Here is a 19,117-nt window from a genome sequence, read left to right on the forward strand (position 1 = left end):
ATCCCTATACCTCCCTCCCTCCCTCGGATCTATCTCTCCATCTCCCTCTCTCCAGCCTACAGGGGCACAGCATGGGAGGAAGGGAAGAACGAACGGGAGGGAGGGAGAGCCTGTCACTTCACTCTCAAATACACCCACGCCCACTTTGGCTTTGAACTACTCCCCCTCTCTTCCTGCATATCTCCTCCCTGTGTGTGTGTGCGTGCGTGTGTGTGTGTGTGGGGGTATTGGGGACTGGTTCCTCTTTTTCACTGCTGTCCCCTTATGTCTTCATCTTTTCATCCTCTCTCTCTCTCACCCCCCCCCCCCCCCCCCCCCCCTCCAAGTGGTGGCGGCTAGCGTTTTCAGGCTTGCAGCATCTGTTTATTTCCATGAGTGAGATTTTGACTGATGGATCCTAGATGCTGCGGTGGAGCAACCAAGCGCTCTTATGCAATGAGGTGGTTACAGAAGCACCGGGGCGGGGAATTCGACACTTCAGGGGAATTCTTTGCAATGTGATTGCGGGAGATTGTGGGATTTAGTCTAGGAGGCTGGGAGCTGGGATTTTAGTGACAGCTCTTTTTGCTTTTGAGGTCTCTCTATGGTCTGAAGTGTCCTGAGGTCCCTTTCGCTCGCAATAGCGGTTTCCACCGTGTCCATTAAATTGCCTTTTTTATGGGGCAATTACATCCTTAACTGGCTAGCAGATATGAACTATGGCTACCTGCCGAAAGGCCCCGGTAGGTCAAGGTCAGTGCTACTTGCATTCCATCCTACCAATCTACCGGCTAAAGCAAGAGCAGGAGTTGTGTGTGATCATCTACCAGTGATGGAGCACTTACTGTGGAGGATGTGTTTGGCTAACCTGCCGGCAATGACCCTCGTCTTGGAGCCCTGCAGGCAGCACACCGTAGGCCCTGATTTATGAACCAAACTGGCAAAAGGTCTTAAGATGTATTGGACCTCTCTGAGGAAGTCGAGAGGTTCACTGGGGCGATGCTGCTAAGGACAGAGTTTATGTTGCTGTCTTTTCCTTGGCTCGGCCCTAATGTTCCTTCAGAGCCCGAAAGAATTTCTAAAGGTGGCTTGAGGGTTTGAAAAACATGGGTGGGATTTGAGGAAACGTTGGAGGAGTGGGCGGGGGGGGGGGGGGGGGGGGTTGTGAAAAGAACATGAAATAAAAAAAGTTCTAGGCATGCGGTCCATTTCTAAATTTCCTCTTTTAAGCCTATGTATTTCTCAGCTCTTAACAGTCTTTTTACTTGTGCGGAATTGACCTCAATTGGAAGAATATAAATGCCACAACCAGAGGTATTTATAAAAAATCACCTCCTGTTTTAGCACATTTTTAACACTTCCCATTTGTTGGGAGAGTCCTTGCGGCCCGGAGTGCTTTTAACACATTACTTTTATCTAGCCATCAGATCCGTACTTGACTACACTTAGGCGACTCCCTGACTCCACAGAAGCACTTCCCCTCACAGTTCCACGAATTGTCCCCGCAACATTGTTGTGCCAGTTTCCATGGTTGAGGGACGAACGTCCCAGCGGCCGGCGCCCCGTGGGTTATGCAAGCCTCCATCTCCACCCACCTCTATCCACATCAAGACTGCTCTCCGTATCCGTCTGCTTCATCACGACGACCGTATCGGATGGAGCAAGGAGCTCTGGAATGTTCTTATTGCACGCTGGGGTCCTTGAGGTTATCGGTGTGTGTATCTCTGACTGCACTGTTCCATAACCGATGGATGGCTCGTTTTTAGGGGGGGGGGGGGGGGGGGGGGCAGGCAGGCAGGCAGGCAGGCAGGCATAAAGCTAGCCCCAGGCAAACTGCAGAAGTCTTTCGCTGCCTCTCTCCCTCTAGAGTTCTCCCTCTCTCTGGCTTTTTCTCGACGACTTTATATAGTGTAATGTGAGTGTAAGGAAAACTATTTCCGAGCGGCTGGATAATGCACGCTGTGTGCGCGCACCCCGACAGGGGAAGGCCTGGGACTTACTGTACCAACCAAGACAGCCATTGTTTTAGTGCAGGGACACATGGGTGCCTAATTGGAGCCTGGCAGAGTCATTGGCATCCGTGGGGCCAGATTGTCACCAACCGCAGTGCTTTGCACATTCTTTCTGTTGTTCGACAGCGAGAGGGGCTACGCAGCAGTGTGGAGGATTTAGAATGCTCCTCATTCAGCGCTGGCCAGACCAGGCCCTATTGATACAATAACTGCATGGAATTATGAAGGGAGATGGACATTGGTAAACAACACAATTGGTGCCTATTGTCGACTTCAGCCCTTTCGGATCAGGACACAGGGCACTCGAGGGAGTATCCATGGAAACGTGCTCTTCCAATCCGGAACGCTTGACCAGACTCCTCTGGGTGCTTCTTTTTCATGGTGCGCACGTGTGTGTGTCTGTGTGTGCTTGTGTTCTGCATCCCTCCAAGCCAAGTCCAGTCCAGCTGCTCCCACTCATGGAAAAGATGAGCCATCAACATTTACACAACATGCATATTGCACATGTGCTTTGTTATTGTTAAAACCTGCCTTTTGTCCTCAGACAAGGGGAGCAATGCAAGCGTGTCATGGCGTCCCTCCGCCTTGTTGTTGTCTTAACAGATGGGGCCAAGGCCCTGCGTTTAAGGCCCGGACACTATGAGCCACGTATCGGGACCGCGTCCAGTCAGTGTTTCAACCCAGAGTGAATGGCTCTACTGAGACGGGGTGTGGGGGAGACCATTCCAAGGACCAGGGGAGGAGGAGGAGGGCCCTCTGCCAGGAGGGTGATGGGTTAATGGACGCCTCCTTCTCTGTGATCCCTGTGGGCCGGACCCCTCGTGTCCCTCTCCTCCTCCTCCTATAAGGGTCTAATCTACAGTCGGCAGCACCATAACCAGGCCTTATCAGCTGTGTGAGAGTCTGCACGTCAGCCCAAAAGCCTTGCTTGGCTCTCTTCATTGAACAGACCTGGCAGGGAGGGACGCTCGCATACTGTACAGACACATCATGTGTACGTGCACAAACTGCACATGTACACATATACTGTACAGACACATGTGTACGTGCACATGTACACACAGACACATGTGTACGTGCACATGTACACATACAGGCATGCTGCTACAGTACTCGCTGCAGAGGTTACTGTGGCAGAAGAAGTTCTGATGGGTTTTTTTTTTTAAATAAAAGTATCAATACCACAAAATACTGTTACAAGTAAAAGTCTGGTGATACTGTATATAGGGTTGAAGTACATTGGTTAGCACATGGTTAATGTACATTTTGTAGTAATATAAAAAATCTTCCTAAACTGTCTTATTAGAAACTTAGTAATTAGTAGTGGAGTAAATGTACAATATTTGTCTCTGAGAACATAGTGGAGTGGAAGTAAATGTATTGAAATTTGGAAATACTCATACCTCATACTAATATCTCATAATTGTACTTGAGTACATGTATTTAGTTACTTTAGTTTACACCACTGAGAGGTTCACACTCGTACTTAGTCTTGGTACAAACATCTGTTCAGGCCCAAGCAGAGTACAGTTCAGGACCGTCTCTTCCTAAGCGCTGCTTAGGTTTCTTTGGCCCCAGTCCATGCGCAATGGCGTTTATTCCAGGAAATCATAAAGATACGATCCATGGTTCTGTTATTCTAATCAGGAACTATAGCGGCTGCTCGTGTTTTTTTCTATTATTTTTCCAATCAAAGCCACAGTGATTCATTCCCCCTCAGCGCGAAGGACTGTTTTCCTTGAGCGCTACTGCTATAGGCTGCAAACGTCCACAATTTCCACTTCTACAGAACCCCCCCCCCCCCCACATGCTCGCGCACACACACACGTGTACACGTCACGAACACACTCCTTCCTTCCTCAGACAATTAATTTCATATGTCACTTGTAGGTGACTGTAGAATTCCTGAAATACTATTGTCTTTTTTTTCTCATCTTGATTACAGTAAGAAAAAATAAATGAAATCAGGCGGACTGAAGAAGCCTACATGACCTCTTCCTGCACCACAGTGAGGGGCTTGTTAAAACTCTTCCATTAAGCTACCATCAGGAGCTGACTTGGAAAGAAACAGAAGGGAGATAACCCGCTAATTGAAGTGATGTTATGCAGAAATCAAATTAAAGCGAACGAATGGCTCTCGGAGGCTATATTTGGCTGTGACACACACACACACACACAATGGCCAGATGTCTATGAATCGTGGCTTTTGATGGGGCCTGTGAGGTGAAGATACTGTAGGAGAAGGACAAGCACTTAACATGGCGTGCTGGCCGGTTCAGGACAGTATGGTTGTGCGGGCGTGAAACCACAAAGGGAGTCCTTTGTTTTTAGCCAGTGCTGTGAGTGGCTTTTGCTGGCAGCGACACAGATCAGTATTGTATCTGTGGATGGTCGATGGCGCGCTCTGTGCGCTCACACCCCCGCAGTGTGACATGCAGTCGTTCCCCGTCCAGATGTGCTGAGGAGGTTCATGCATTCTGTAGTTGCTTGGGATGTGAAATGCTAAAATGCTAAATGTTGTAGGGTTATTGTGGGTTGATCACTGCATAATCATAATGACTGTATTATTGCTATCAATGCCCCGAGGCCCTTATTTATCTCTGGAGCCCAAATCTAGGGCTACAGATTTGTGATCCGTCGTCATTATGCAGCTCATTCACACTGCAACATAAAACAACTCCAACCGATCCACGTTCAGAGTCTTCCACTCTCTGTGAAGCCTAGTAAATATAGGCCCCGAGCTGAGTGTGGAGGCATCCATACATACATACAGAGTATCATCAAGCCAAATTCCTGAAAAACATCTGAAAATCCCTTCAGAGCCCTGCATCTGTGAAACCTCACAACCGTTCTCCTCAAACATCTCCCAGTGCCCGCCACCGGCACAAAACTCATTGAGGTTATAGCTGTGCAGAAAAATGAGAGAACGCTAGCAAACAAGAACTCATCCCCAGGAGTATTATCCTATTTTCTCTGCACATTTCTATTCATCTTCGCCTCCACCTCTGATTTCCTTAAGATCAGCCGGAATAAGAAGGGGTGGTGTTGCAGCGGTGGGCGGAGATGAAACACAGATTACCGCCGCGCCCCCCCTCTCCTCCTCCCCCTCCCTCAACTTCCACCTTCCTCATTGGCTCCAATTAAACTGCCCCCTAGGTTTTTCTTGCGTAATAAAAAGCCTAATAAAGCCCCTATCAGCTTCCTGTGCAGGTTCACAGTGTGGCTAATGAAGCCGCTATCGGCTCACAGAGCGACGCATGGTCTTATTAGAGCCAGTGGAATGTGAGCAAAGCTCAGTGGATCACAGCCTCCCAGCTCATTAGAGAGCATCTGTAGCGACCCACTGACATGGGTGACTGACTGATGGATTGACTGGCCTGGCTGACTGACTGACTGACTGACTGATGGAATGACTGACTGACTGACTGACGGAATGACTGATGGAATGACTGACTGACTGACGGAATGACTGACTGACTGACTGACTGATGGAATGACTGACTGACTGACTGACGGAATGACTGACGGATTGACTGACTGACTGACGGAATGACTGACAGATTGACTGACGGATTGACTGGCCTGGCTGACTGAGGCCTCATTCAAACATACCAAACGGCAATCAAGCAAATGTTTGGTGGTTTTTTTGGGCCACCACAATGCTTTTCCAATGGGAGTCACATGGTTTAACCAAACATTTTTGTTTGTGAGGGGATGGGGCAGAACACCACCAGCAATCAAACACAAATGTTTGATCAAACCATGTGACTCCCATTGGAAAAGCATTGTGGTGGCCCAAAAAAACGAATAAAACTACCGAACATTTGCTTGATTGCTGTTTGGTACGTGTGAATGAGGCCTGACTGACTGACGGATTGACTGGCCTGGCTGACTCATTGTCTGGGTGACTGAATGGAAAACTGGCTCCACTGCCTGTCAGTTGATGGACTGACTGACTGACTAGATGGATGGATGGATGGATTTTTGATTGGAAGGCTGACTATCTGACTGACGAGTCTGACCGATTTGTAGATTAGCTGAGGATGAGTCGAGTATAAAGGCACTTAAAGCGCGTGGAAGAAGTGATATGCATTTGTTGCAAAATAGGTTAAAAGTAATCCAGAGATATTAAACACTCTTACTTTCAAAAATATCACCTACATGGTACCCCCTAGTTTAGCTGTGCTGCACTGGCCAATGGAAAAGGAGTTGGAAAAATAATTGCGAGAGATGTGTCGGCGTCAATTAATGTCTACAGCTTTCTAAATATAACCCCTGAGATACGGCTGTTTTATCACTCTGATTTTGCGTAACCTCTCATGCTATTGCTTGCTATATTTATTGTTTTAATTAGCATCATGTTTACATCATATGTTATTCATCCTGGCATGCTCCTCCCCTCGCGGCAAAGTCAACGGGTCATGTCAAAGAGGTCCCGAGGTCAACCTCCCGAGGGCTGTCGAGCCATGCTGCCCTGTTTAACCAACCCATTCTGGCCCATTTCAAGCCTTCTGAACTAATCAAACTCTAAATGCTACTTAGGCATTGCCTGACTGCTACCTCCTTCCCCTGCAGCCCTTATAGTTGAAGGAAGCGTCCCGTCTGCCGCTCCCAAGTGGCCCCTGGAAAAGGCTATCATTGTCTGGAAGTTTGGAGGAGGACGATGAGGGTTTCTTTCCGCTCTGCCAAAGTCGGAGGAGTTCTCCAGAGGTCCTTTCTTTCAACAAAGGGTCCAACGGGGCCAAACGCAGTCGAGGGAGACGAATGGAGAAGGACCTCAGAAGAGATGGGGCAAGGGGGAGCCTCACTGGGTGCCCGCGTGGGACGGGGCCTTCCTCTAATGGGATTCATTATGGTAACGTGATAGCTCTGTCTGGGATAATGGTGCAGAGGAGGAGGTAGAGAGGAAGAGGCCATGCAGTTACAGGCTAAGAGCAGCGTGATGTTGATGTTGTTTTCCTGGACAGCCTTACTCCGCAAAATTCCAGGCCCCAAATACCCCGGTAACAAGAGCTGCAGTTGTGGTCCCGGAAAAAGCCCCAGATGCTGTTGTATGAGGATCAAGCATTGCTATGGTTCTGAATTCAGCTGAGTTGAGATGTGGATGGAGATACTGTAGGCCTTCGTTGAAAACTGTTCCCTCTCTCTGCGTGGCGAATTGTGCTGAAAGCCCAATTTCTGTCTGTACCTATGCAAACATTTAACCTCTCCCAGTGCACAAACAAAATCTGAAAAGCCTAAATAGATTATTATTATCAGATTTCATTATTACCCCCAGATGCATGCATGTGGAAAAATGGCAATAATATATAGCTGTTGAGTTGTGGAAGCGCTGCGATCTTTCTCTGTTTTTTGGCGACCGAGGCTGCTCCTCCTTAACAAATTGGCCGATTCGTCGATAAGAACGCGCAACGAGCAATATTTTCATTCCGATTCATTTCCTCCATTATAATAACGAAATCGGTAGACATCCTGAATTCAGGGCGTGCCTTCCGCTGGTGTGTTTAGGTAGCAGGCGTGGGGGTGAAGAGACACAGGCCAGCAAGCCTCCGCGCTGCAGACCCCCAACAGCAGGTTCCAATTCCCCGCCCGCCGAGGCACGTTGACTTATGCCGACACACCAATATGCGAATGTGGCCAGGTTTATTTTCTTTTGATTAAATAGGCATTTGGGGCATGTGCAGCCGGACCTGAGACTCTATAATGCCTTTATACTCGCTGGCCCTCATGGGGGCAGGGGCGAGGACGGCAGTGAGGACTGTGGTGAAGGAGGAGGTATTGGAGCGTGGGGGGGCAAAGTGTGATAGCGCACCCCCCCACTTCTCTCAACCCCTCTCATTTCCCTCCACCCCCTACCCCTCTTTCTTCTCCTCTCTCCCCCCTGTCAGAGCTCTGGCACAAAATTCCACACATGCCTTTAATTTGTAGCGAGGGAGCCCAGGAGTGAAGTTATCTTACTGTTCTGGAATTTTCCACTCTTGACTCCAGAGTGAGCCCAGATACAATTAACCAAAGAGGGGTGGGGATATTATTGTACCAAAAAAACAAGAAATGCGTGCGAATAAAACGCATGCTGCACTTAAACAGGCTCACCCTGCTGTCGCCGTGTGTGTGTGTGTGTGTGTGTGTTTGTGTTTGTTCAGGCCTCTGTTTACGGGAGAGTGTGAGTGAGAGTGACAGGATGGAGTGATAACGATGAAAGGGTGAAAAGGTGACGGGGGGGATAAATACTGCAGCCCTCCATGCTTCAGGACCCCACAAAGTCTTGACAACACCTCAGCAGGCCAGTATACGTTTGCAATGGGCTATGAATAAAGGAGCGGTTTAGAGAAGCTTGAAATGGGAGGTGAAAATGACTTATGACCCCAATCCTCCCCATGTCATCTATTCTGTTGCAGTGTTTCTGAAACATTTATATTTCAAGGACCCCCTTAACAGTATACAAATGGAAATTAGCATCCATTTGGTTCCATTTGTATACTGTCAGACTTGTAAGGGTGAATTTAAGCCCCCTCAAGGGGACCCCACTTTAACAGACCCCCACATTATTTCTTTCCAGCTCTCTCTCTCTCCCCGTCTCTCCCTCCGTTTAGAAACCCTCAGACTCCTCGAGAAACCCCTAGATGAGCCAAATCCCAAATGAATCATTGGTGGTAATAATGTATTTTCCAGCCCCAATACAATGCCGCCTCCGTTAAATAAAAAAGCACAATGTTACACCCATTACTTTCTCCGTCCAACATTGTGGCTCCTCTTCCGTCTCCCCCTCTGTCTTCCTCCAGAGAAAACCACGCTGGTCATCATGAGCAATCCAATCGCTTTGTGATGGATCTGACAGACATGCAGCGCCATGTTCGACCGCTCTGTCTGTTTTTGTACTCACGCCCTCGATTTTGGTTTCTGCCTTTTGTCTAAGCGGGAAGAAAAGGCGGGTTATAAAAAGATCAGCGCCGAGTGCCTTTGAAGTTTCCACACAGAAATCATGGGTGAGTGAGGAGGGGGGTTTTTGACTCTCTTCCACTTGAAATAGTAATTATGGGAGCACTTTGATATTTTGGATACTGGGAGCAGCACACGTTGAAGCCTCCCAATTCTCTGCACAGCAATAATATCCATGTTTCTGTCTCAAAATGACTTCCGATAGCTTGTTCCCCCTTCCAAAATATGTACATACAACTCTGGGGTGACCATTTCAAGCACTAATTGATAACGTTTGATGACCAGCATCTATCTCTCTCAGTTCTGTCTCAGATAAAGGCCCAATCTCAGTTGAATCTGAAGCGACTTGACTTTGTGCAGATGTAGTTTGAAGTAGGACATAGGATAGGCCCAGCCCCCACTCACACTCCATTCCGTTTCCGACCAGGGTTGTCCAGGACGTGAACCCAGCAAAGATAAACCAATAAAACGTATCAGATCCATAAAAAGGGGATTCTGTGTCAATTGATAGATCTACTTGCCAACAGGAATGTGTCCCTTGGGGGAGTGAAAATAATGTGCCATTCAGTCATCTGCCTCGCCGTCACCTGCCAGTAAAATGTATGACTCTGCTGCAGTGAGCTATTAGCAGGAATTGGGAGTACGACTTTTAGCCCTTTGCGCCAGTTTCGGTTACATGCATGCAACCCACCCCTGCTGTCTGGCCTCCTCTCTGACTCGTCCCGCAAATGAAAACATGGGTGTGGGCCGGAGAAGGAGGCGAGCAAGAAAGAAAGAAATATCATTTTCGCGAGACAGAGAGAGAGAGAGAGAGAGAGAGAGAGAGAATGGAAAAAGACTAAAAAAGAGATTAGGAGTCTGTATGGGTACAGAAGACGAAAAAAAGTAGGTGAAAAGGTCAAGAAGTGCTTCCACCGCTTGGTAGCAAGTCCTGTAGGGCGGTGTTCCCAAACCTTTAGCCCGTGACCCAAAAGAAATTAGTTGTTTATCCAGGACCCAAACTAGTGAAAATAGCAGATCTACAAGCTCACAGCGCATCGCAAAGCTTGTAGAAGGACAATTTGCACTACTACTTAAACATTTGTTTTCTAATTTATGGAGTTTTTTGCTTTTATGTGTAAATATGTTGGAAAAAAACAAAACAAAACAAAAAGAAAATAGGAAATAAAAAAGGGACCCACAACAATGTGCATGCGACCTGGCCTGGCCTGAGGCTTTTTTAATTTTTTTACTTAAAAGAAATATATTAATTGGCATCCAGGCAGGTCAATAAGGAGGCAGGCCACTGGTCCTCCCGTGGGAGAGACCGGGTGGGTCCGCTTCAGTGCTGAGCTTCAGTTCAGTGGGTGGACGGGGTCAGTGAGCGGAGGCTTGCTAGCCTGTGTCCTCTGTTTGAACTCAAGACACGCAGAGGTGACACCGCCTTCCCACGGTCGATATCAATAACCACGTTTAGACATCACGGGAGGAGGAGAAGTAGCACAGACACCGTGGTGGCTGACTTTGTGGTGCAGCTAGCGTGGTGAAGAAAATAAAACGCCTTTTGTTTGGTTCTCAAATGGTGAACAGAAGGGCCGGCAGACTGGTTTGCTCGAGCAGTTAATTACAATGTACAAAGTAGGCCCTGGAGTCTGGACCCAATCCAGATGTCATGAGTTTGAATCCGATAATGACGTGTCGCCTTGCTCTCTACTAACCCATCCAACATTAAGGCTCAGCTCTATACACATGGTCAAACATAAGCTGTCACTTTAGAGAGAATTGGTCAAATAGCATAATCCAGTTATATTATTATACCCTGTAAAACTGAAGCTAATTGGCTGGCAAGTGGCAACCCACCTGAAATTGTATTTTCTATGTAATGAACACTTGTTAACTTGTTACTGAACATAAACTATAGAGCGTCGCTGTCCAGCCCCCTTTCATGACGACACCAGGCCCAGGAAATAATTCCCAATGCATTTTCCCCAGAGACATTTCAAAAAGTATTTATTTAAAGACATTTTAAGCGTCGTAAGAAGCCAACTCGAGTCGTGACAAATCATAAAACACAATATTTTGGAACAAACAAATAATTACTTCTTTCTAATTATTTGTTCGGCCCGAAACATTGTGTTTATTGTCATGATTTGTCACGACAAGAGTTGGCTTTGTCAAAGGAAGGAATGCAACAAAATAATCTATGAATTGAAGGCTTAATGGGGTGCGTAATTGAAAGAAAATAAGTCGATTCGTTGGGTGAACTACTTTTAGAATGTGTTGTGTAACTTGTGTTTCATCTAATTTGCCCTCTACTGTTTTCTAGTGAAGCAGATTTGTTTGTTGCATTGTTGATGTTGTTGCCTCTATCTGCCATCCCCAATCAGTCTGTCTGTTAGCAGGATATATCTGGAGCGGTTATGAACAGGGTTGCAAAAAACTAAACTTAATGGAAAGGTTATCCTTGGCCATGGAAGAGCTGATTAACCTTTCGTGCCAAACGGGCACAATGGCCTGTTAGAAAAATTCACATAACGTCTGAACAGATTAACATAATAAAATGGGGTCATCATTGGCCCAAGAAGTGATTAACTGGTCGCATCATGAAGTTATATTGACCAAAAGGGGATGTGGCACCACGTTTTCTAGTCGATATCGGTAATTTATGTTATTGTCTTGGGCTGTGTGTTCCCATAATTTATACGTTTGTTGGAAAGTAATGGTGTCATAAGCCCAGGCGGGCTGGACATTTTTCATAATGCATGACACTGAAGAAAAAATATATATTCTCTCTCTAGTGTATATTATATTCTCGCTCTAATAGAGCAGGAATGTGGGGAAGTGAGCATCCATTCAGCACATAATAGGATGGTCATTGTGTAAAAAAAAAATCTCATAGGATTATCAACGATCTGAGAGGCGACGTAACCACACACCATTCCAGATGCTGCCACATATGGCAAGTGGTTCCACAATCCACATCCACAAGACCAAGGGCAGGGGGCTAAGTAGCAACCACTTCCCCCAGGCAATCAGGCTCTTTGAATGACACGACCAAGAGCAATATGCTCCAGAAAAGCAAGTCCCACACAGGCAATCAAGTCATGAACGAACGATTGACACCAATAGGGCCTTTTAACTGTTTGACACACACGCATGCACACCCACACACGCACACACACAGAATGTACTATGCACATATTTGTCTTCAGCTAATGACATTCTTCAGCTATCTCTTTGTTTCAGTATGTCATTGCTTTTTACCCATTTTTCCTCCCCCGTTTGGTTATCGTGCCAATTAGTTCCTCCTCGCACACATATGTGTTGTCACCGTTGTGTTGTTGTATCCCACCGGGAGGACATATAGAGCCTTCGTCCTACTCCTGCTGCTCAACACTCCCCTGCTGACAGGTGCCGCCCCAGGCCGTAGGAGTGTGTGCACACACAGTGACACATATCACACTCCCCTGCTCGGTGGGCTCCTATAGACGGCATGCAGCGCTCGACAAAGTTGGCTGCACCGTGGTAGATTCGAACCCCCATGCAGCTTCTGGCAGGTACTTTATTTGGCTGCCCTAGTTATCTCTTTGTTGTTGTTGTTGTTGTTACCGAAACCAAAGCATTTTTTACTCTTGTGTACTCTTATGACATTTATTAATAAATATGTGGAATCTAAAAATATGTGAAGTGATGTTCCAAAGGATCCAAAGTTCCAAACGCATGCATTTTAGCTAATATTTAGGCTAGAGATACAGGACTAGATATTGGATAACTATTAAGTTATAGACTATCCTCACATATTGTGACATATCTTTAAGGCAGGCATTCTAAAAAATTCCCAAAGCCCCGAAAACCAAAATAAGACTTTCTAGGCTCATTGAAATAACTAGTCATGCCTTTTGTGCAGATTTAGCAGAATCCGGCCCGTGACCTATTTCAGGTCTCAATCGTACAGTGTGTATAGTTTAATAATAAAGACACAGTTGGACGAGGAGAGATGTATACCCAGCATGAACCTCAGTGGATTGGGCCAGAGACACGGCCTGTTGATCCGCACTCTGCTTCTCTCCCCAGACCCCTTGTCGCACCGCAGTGCCTGTATGCCCGCCCGCATGCCTTTTGGGCTTCCTGTGCTGGAGAGAGAGAGAGAGAGACAGAGGCAGATGGCAGGCAGCCAGGAGCCAAGAGCATGTGTGAGCAATATGTAGTCAGACCATGGAGGGAGGGGGTGTGTGTGTGTGTGTGTGTGTGTGTGTGTGTGTGTAGGCTGGGCTGGGCTGGGCTGTGTCTTGCGTGCATGTTTATTCGTGTGTTTTGCGTTTTGTGTAGGAAGAAAAGATAATTTTGTGCATGCATGCATGCATTCGTGTCGAACTCACCATGTTTGCATACCTGCCCAGTAATCACTGTCCTTCATTGTCGGACTCTTCATTTTAGCTGCTGCATACATGTAATCAGGGCCTTTGCAACTGACAGTCCGTGATGACAGGTTTGGGTTTTGAGGTGCAGTCAAATAAGCCGAATCCACTCATGTTTATTTGTCATTCATCTGCATCGAGACGCAGAGCGCAAGAAACTCTCCTATCCCCCAAAATCCCATCCAGCGTTTTGGTGTGGGGGGGTGGGACCTGTTTGTTTGTTTCCTTAATGCCCATATTTAGAGTATTGTGCGCGCTAGTATTGCTCAAGCACGCAAACAAGTGACCCCTTTTTCTTTTTTTTCCGGAGTCTGTCCCCCAGGGGCCTGTGGAGTCTCTAGGGCTCTGACCCATGAGAGTGACCGCCCGCCCATAAGATTAACCCCTGACCCCTGCCTTCACTAATGTTTGACCTGCCGTTGGCTGTCCCTGACAACCCCCCACTGGGACACAACAGAGCCCCATTCACAAGATGGATTCTCTGGCTCGTCTCCTTGGACAGACCGAAGGACCAATGGACTACTAGACCAAACATCTTACATCAGAACTGCTACCCTGAGAGGGGAGACTGTATATCTCATGTGAGTATATCACGACCTGCAGTCTGCGAGACGAGAATTTATTAGTCTAATTTCTTATTCACCACTGGGACAACAAGCCCCCGTAAATTCTTATGAGATCTCTGCATCACAGCTGATCTAGTTTTCCGCCCAAATAAGGAGCGCCGCCTGTATCGTCACTAAGAGCTTATAGCAGGGAGGCAGAGGTCCTGCATTGGACCTGGGCATTGTTTTAGGGAAGTGCTTCTATTGTCGCTGGGCAGCTAGCTGCAGGTTCATTCGCCGGCTGTGGTGTACTTTCCAACTCGGACTTGGCACGTAGCGTGAACTCCCGGAGCTGTATTGCTCCGTTCTTTTACATGAGTAATGAATGGAGATGCGTTCCAAGAATGGTGATTACTGTGTCAGACCCACAACGGCACACTCCCACCTCAGGCCTACATGGTAGCCTATTAAACTGACATGACAAATGGAATGTCTTTACTCTATAAACAATTAGCATGCAGACGTGAACTCAAAACTCGCACAGCTCTTAAAGCACGCTAGAAGGGATAACAATTTGTGACTTGAGTAGCCAGCACCAGCACAGCGCCTAGTGAGTCGGTAAAGCCCTTATTGATGAAAACACCTTGAAGTCTTTATATTTATAGTTTGCCGCTATCAGGTTTGTTTTGGAATGCTATCACAGAGCCGTTATTATCAGTTTTCCCATGGCACTATCGCGTGGAATGTGGCTGAGGATCTCGGCTGGCAGCGTTCCCACAGAGAAGGGGATGGGTGTGTCTGCCACCGGAGACGCTGTCCAGAGTGAGAGAGCGAGGATGCTGGATGTACACAGTCCAACATCACAGTTTGCCAGGAAAACTAAGAGCTGGTATTGACAAGTAAGTGACTGTTGAGACTGCAGCCACGGGGAAAGACGGTCAGAGGGGGGATGGGATAAGAGACAGATGTAACATTCTTAACCACTTAAACACTGTATACCTCACTGAGCGGTGTCCCCCGTGGGCTCTATCCTTGGCCAACTCCTTTTGTTCGATATACGTCTGCTATTTTAACAGAATTGTTTACCATTGTACTATGCCCAGAATGGGGAGGCTTAGGGTTCAAGTGGTTAATGGAAAGGCAATTTCTCCACAGCATCCTTATGCAGGGCTGTTCTTTTTAGTCCATTGATTTTTCTGCCACTTTGGACTTAAGAGCTTATATCACTGCCCCACATAATCAAGTAAAACACTAATGCCAGCAAGATTATTCACCACGCCGCAAAACATCACAGAATCCACCTCATGGTTAGCTCCTGCTGCAACCTCTGCAGAAGCAGTCTGTCCGAAGCGCCTCTGTGCCCTCAATAAACTACTGGCATCGGCAGCCACGAGTCTGCACCGACTCATTTAATTCTTTAGCCCCTGCTGCAAACCACTTGGATCAAAGAGTCGTAGTGGTCTTTTAACTAAACTCTCTGTTTACTTTGTAATTCTGTTTTATGCAGACATCAGCACAGCTCGGTGTGCCACCGGACGGTAAACCCATGTTACACCCACCAAATGTGTGTGGGGGGGTAGTAGCGACCACTAAACGAGACCTACAAAGGGTCCTGCTTTGTTGGTGGTCCATGCCTGGCTCAGGTTTTTATGGTACAGTTTAGGCAGAGCTCTCTCAGGTCTCCCTCTGATGGGAAAGGGAGCCAGCGGCCGTGGGACGCTGCAGTATAATAATCATGCATCTGGAGAGGTTCCCTGCTGAGCATGCTTATACTGGCCCATTCTCTTCTAGTTAAACAATGATGGCGCCGGAACCCACGGTAAACAAGGCTCTGCACCATCCCTGCAGAGGGCATGGCCAGTGCTCCCCAAGTATTCATGTGATATTAAACATGGATTCCTCTAGACAAAGACAAATAAGAGCAAGGCGAAGTGGAGGAGACGGAATAAGAATATTTCGAGTAGGAGAATAATAAAATGACATCAAACTGCTGACGAAGTAGCCTGGCTAATAAGCCAGACCGAATCAGCCGTTGGCACAAAAAGAAAATGCGACGGTGTGATTTGAGTCTGGGTTATTAGCCAGGCTACTGACGAAGGGGTTTTGACAATTATTATGCCATTACTAAACAGCAGCTATGCGATATGCTCTCTCCTACTCTAGTCTCTATGTGGGGAGGTGCACCATTGCCCCCTCCTCCTCTCTAGTGCCCTGTCCCTGGACTGCAGCTGGACACCAGCTTAGTGTTTATTAGGGAGACGGGGGGCTGGGGGGGTGCTGGCTACTGGCTGCCGGCTGGCCATCACAGGCAATGGTGGAAAGTACTTAAGTACTGTACAGTACAACTTTTGAGGTACTTTTACTTTACTGGAGTATTTCCAATGGTCAGTACTTCTACTAGCCACTAGATTTCAGAGGCAAATATTGCACTTTTTCTCCACTACATTTATTTGAAAACCTGACTTACTTTGTAGATTTTGATTATTATTAAAAGAAACCCTGGCTAATAAGACAAATATGCCTTAAAACATTATGCTTGCCTTCTATAACTAAAATATATATTTTTAAAACACCTTCAATATTTTATTGCTTTCATAAATAGATAATCTTTCACTCAATAGGAACTGCTCCCGTCGCAAGTTGATGATGTCGATCATATGTCCATGTGTGGTCCAGCCCTATGGAATGCATGTGCTAATAAAAATACTTCCTAAGGTTAATCTCAGTATCAAAGCAATATTTTAAATACTTTATATTAGCACGTGCATTCCATATATTCCATAGGGCTGGACCACGCATGGACATATGACATCATCACCTTGCGACGGGAGCAGTTCCTATTGAGTGAAAGATTCTCTATTTATGAAAGAAATAATATATTAAAGTGGTTTTATTTTTTTATTTTAGTTATAGGGGTATAAGTATAATGTTTTAAAGCATATTTGTCTTATTAGCAAGGGTTCCTTTAAAAAAACATGCATTATCCACTTAAGCCCTAAGCATTTGAAAATAGCCAATCTACAAGTTCACAATTCGTTTTTTTTACTTTTAGTACTTTTTCCACCACTGATCACAGGTTGTGTGGATCCAAACCTTAATTGCACAGCCGGCTGCTCCAGGTTCGCGCTGCGACGTGATCACGTTTGAACCTGTACCACTCAATTTGTGGTGTTGCTAGCCTAAACAGTAAACAGTAAATCCCTCATCATTTGGTGCAGAAAAATACAGACTTTGGGACATGATTTATAAACCCTCATCCCTCAACCCTCATCCCTCATGAGCAAAAGGCCTTAACTCATTAAGGCCCGAGGCTGCCTTCTAAACAAATAGTTCTTTCAAGATGTTTCAAAAATGTTTAAAAAAACATACAGCAGATGTACAAGCTCGCAATGAGTGCACATTATCTGCTATTTTTAGGGGAGCTAGCCCCTCCTATATATTCAGCTATTAGTGTAGATCTTCGTCTTACACAAACATTAAATTGCCATTGACAATGAATGGAGAATTTACGTCATATAGTGTCTGAGCAAATAGACATGTTACGTCATGATGTACGATGATATGAGCGCCCCTCACTTTTTTGAAAAGTCAACGCTAAAGTCTAAAATGACACAGATGCTTTGCCGGTTTTATACTACTACTTAGGACGGCTGTGGCTCAGGAGGTAGAGCAGGTCGTCCAATGATCCCTGGGTCGGCGGTTCGAATCCCGGCTCCTCCTGTCCACATGTCGAAGTGTCCTTGGGCAAGACACTGAACCCTACATTGCCTCCAATGAGTCGGTCGGTGTAAGCTTGCCACCATTGGTGTGTGTGAATGTGGGAAGTGAGGACGCTGGCGTCGACTGTTCGCCGCTTCACCTCCCAATTTATGAATGAATGAACCATTGTAAAGCGCTTTGAGCACTTGGAAAAGCGCTATAAAAATGCAATTCATTATACTGCTCTAGTGGTCAACCATACAGTGGTTACAGAGCAGCACCCAGATCTGAATTGGAGTAAATACACTGATTTGTATTTAGGATAGATGTCAGTGTCAGTTATTGGTTCTTGAAACTTGAACTGAACAGGCATATTGTTAGCACAAAATCCATGTCTATCAGTTAACCACTTAAAGCAGCACTATGTAACTTTCTCCTCTCTACCCCGGATTTGAACCCGGTTTCCTGTTCAAGTGGGGTTTTTTTTAGCTAATAGAGCGTGCCTGCTTGCTCGGGGGATAAATGGAATCTTGACCATCAGATCCTGTGTCTATGTGAGACATGACCTTTGACATGATCTAAATGTGTCAATAGTGGAGCAGGGAGACAAAATGCAACCACCGCAATTCTTGTGTATAAATTATATTGTATTAACATACAGCATTACATTTTATTCAAAGAAATCACACTTGTGTCATGTGAGGGGCGCTCAAATCTCTTTGACAAAAATAGCTACAGGGTCACACAAAGCGACGTGTTATGAAAGTGTAGATCTGCTATTTTCCTCAAATATCCACCTAACACCGGGGCTCCACCGGGCGCGTCACCGTCGGGAATGTTCCCTTTTTAATCAATGAAGGGTGGCTCCACTGCCCACGTTGCGTGACTGCATTAAAATTGCCCGGTTCGTTTTTTGACACACGCGACGGAGACGCAACGCGTCCAGTGGAGCCCCGCCGTAAGCCTAGAATAGGGACACTCGGGTCCATGTGGTTGACTGGTCATTAGATTCTCCTGTGTAGGTTCTCAGACATGTGAAGAGAGCAGAATTAGAGATACCCCCAAAAACAGTTGACCCCCCCCAGGGTGGGTGGCAATAGTGCAGAAGTAATTCATGACCGTATGGGGGCTATATCTGTAAATAGGCCGGTGTTATGGCCCTGAGCAAGCACCAAAATAATCTAGCAGCAATTTTGCACTGCATTTGACCCAGGCCTGCTGCCATTCCACTAGCAAGTAGTGAACTAGGCGATAGCTGATAACGTTAACAAATTAGTCTGTTGCTTTGACGTCATCAAAGTCCACTGACTCATGTCGAGGACAGAGCGTGCGCGTGAGCACATTCTGAGGGTCTGCACATTGTGGGCTGAAAGCAGCCTTAATTGGGTGGGGCAGGAAACAATGGATTGTCCTTATTTATATCCCCTTCCACATTGTTTGTACTTAGACAAACCGCTGGAGAGCCAGACGCATGAATTATAAATTGGACACAGACGACACCTCCCCTGCTCCGTCCCACCCCACCACATGCAACGCTGTAGTGCAG

The 19,117-nt window shown here is 46.5% G+C and overlaps 1 protein-coding gene across 2 annotated transcripts in view; it reads left to right on the forward strand.

Moving 5' to 3' along the window:
- Positions 1 to 13,894: 13,894 nt before the first annotated feature.
- The window catches only part of jcada (junctional cadherin 5 associated a), a 41,835-nt gene continuing 36,612 nt past the window's right edge, over positions 13,895 to 19,117 (forward strand). For both annotated transcript variants that reach the window (XM_080793532.1, XM_080793533.1), the window contains exon 1: positions 13,895 to 13,908. The gene's annotated coding sequence lies outside the window, so the exon portion shown is untranslated. The remainder of the gene's footprint in view (positions 13,909 to 19,117) is intronic.

The sequence above is a fragment of the Protomyctophum bolini genome (genome assembly GCF_963924005.1).
Source record: "Protomyctophum bolini genome assembly, chromosome: 21".
Lineage (NCBI taxonomy): Eukaryota > Metazoa > Chordata > Actinopteri > Myctophiformes > Myctophidae > Protomyctophum > Protomyctophum bolini.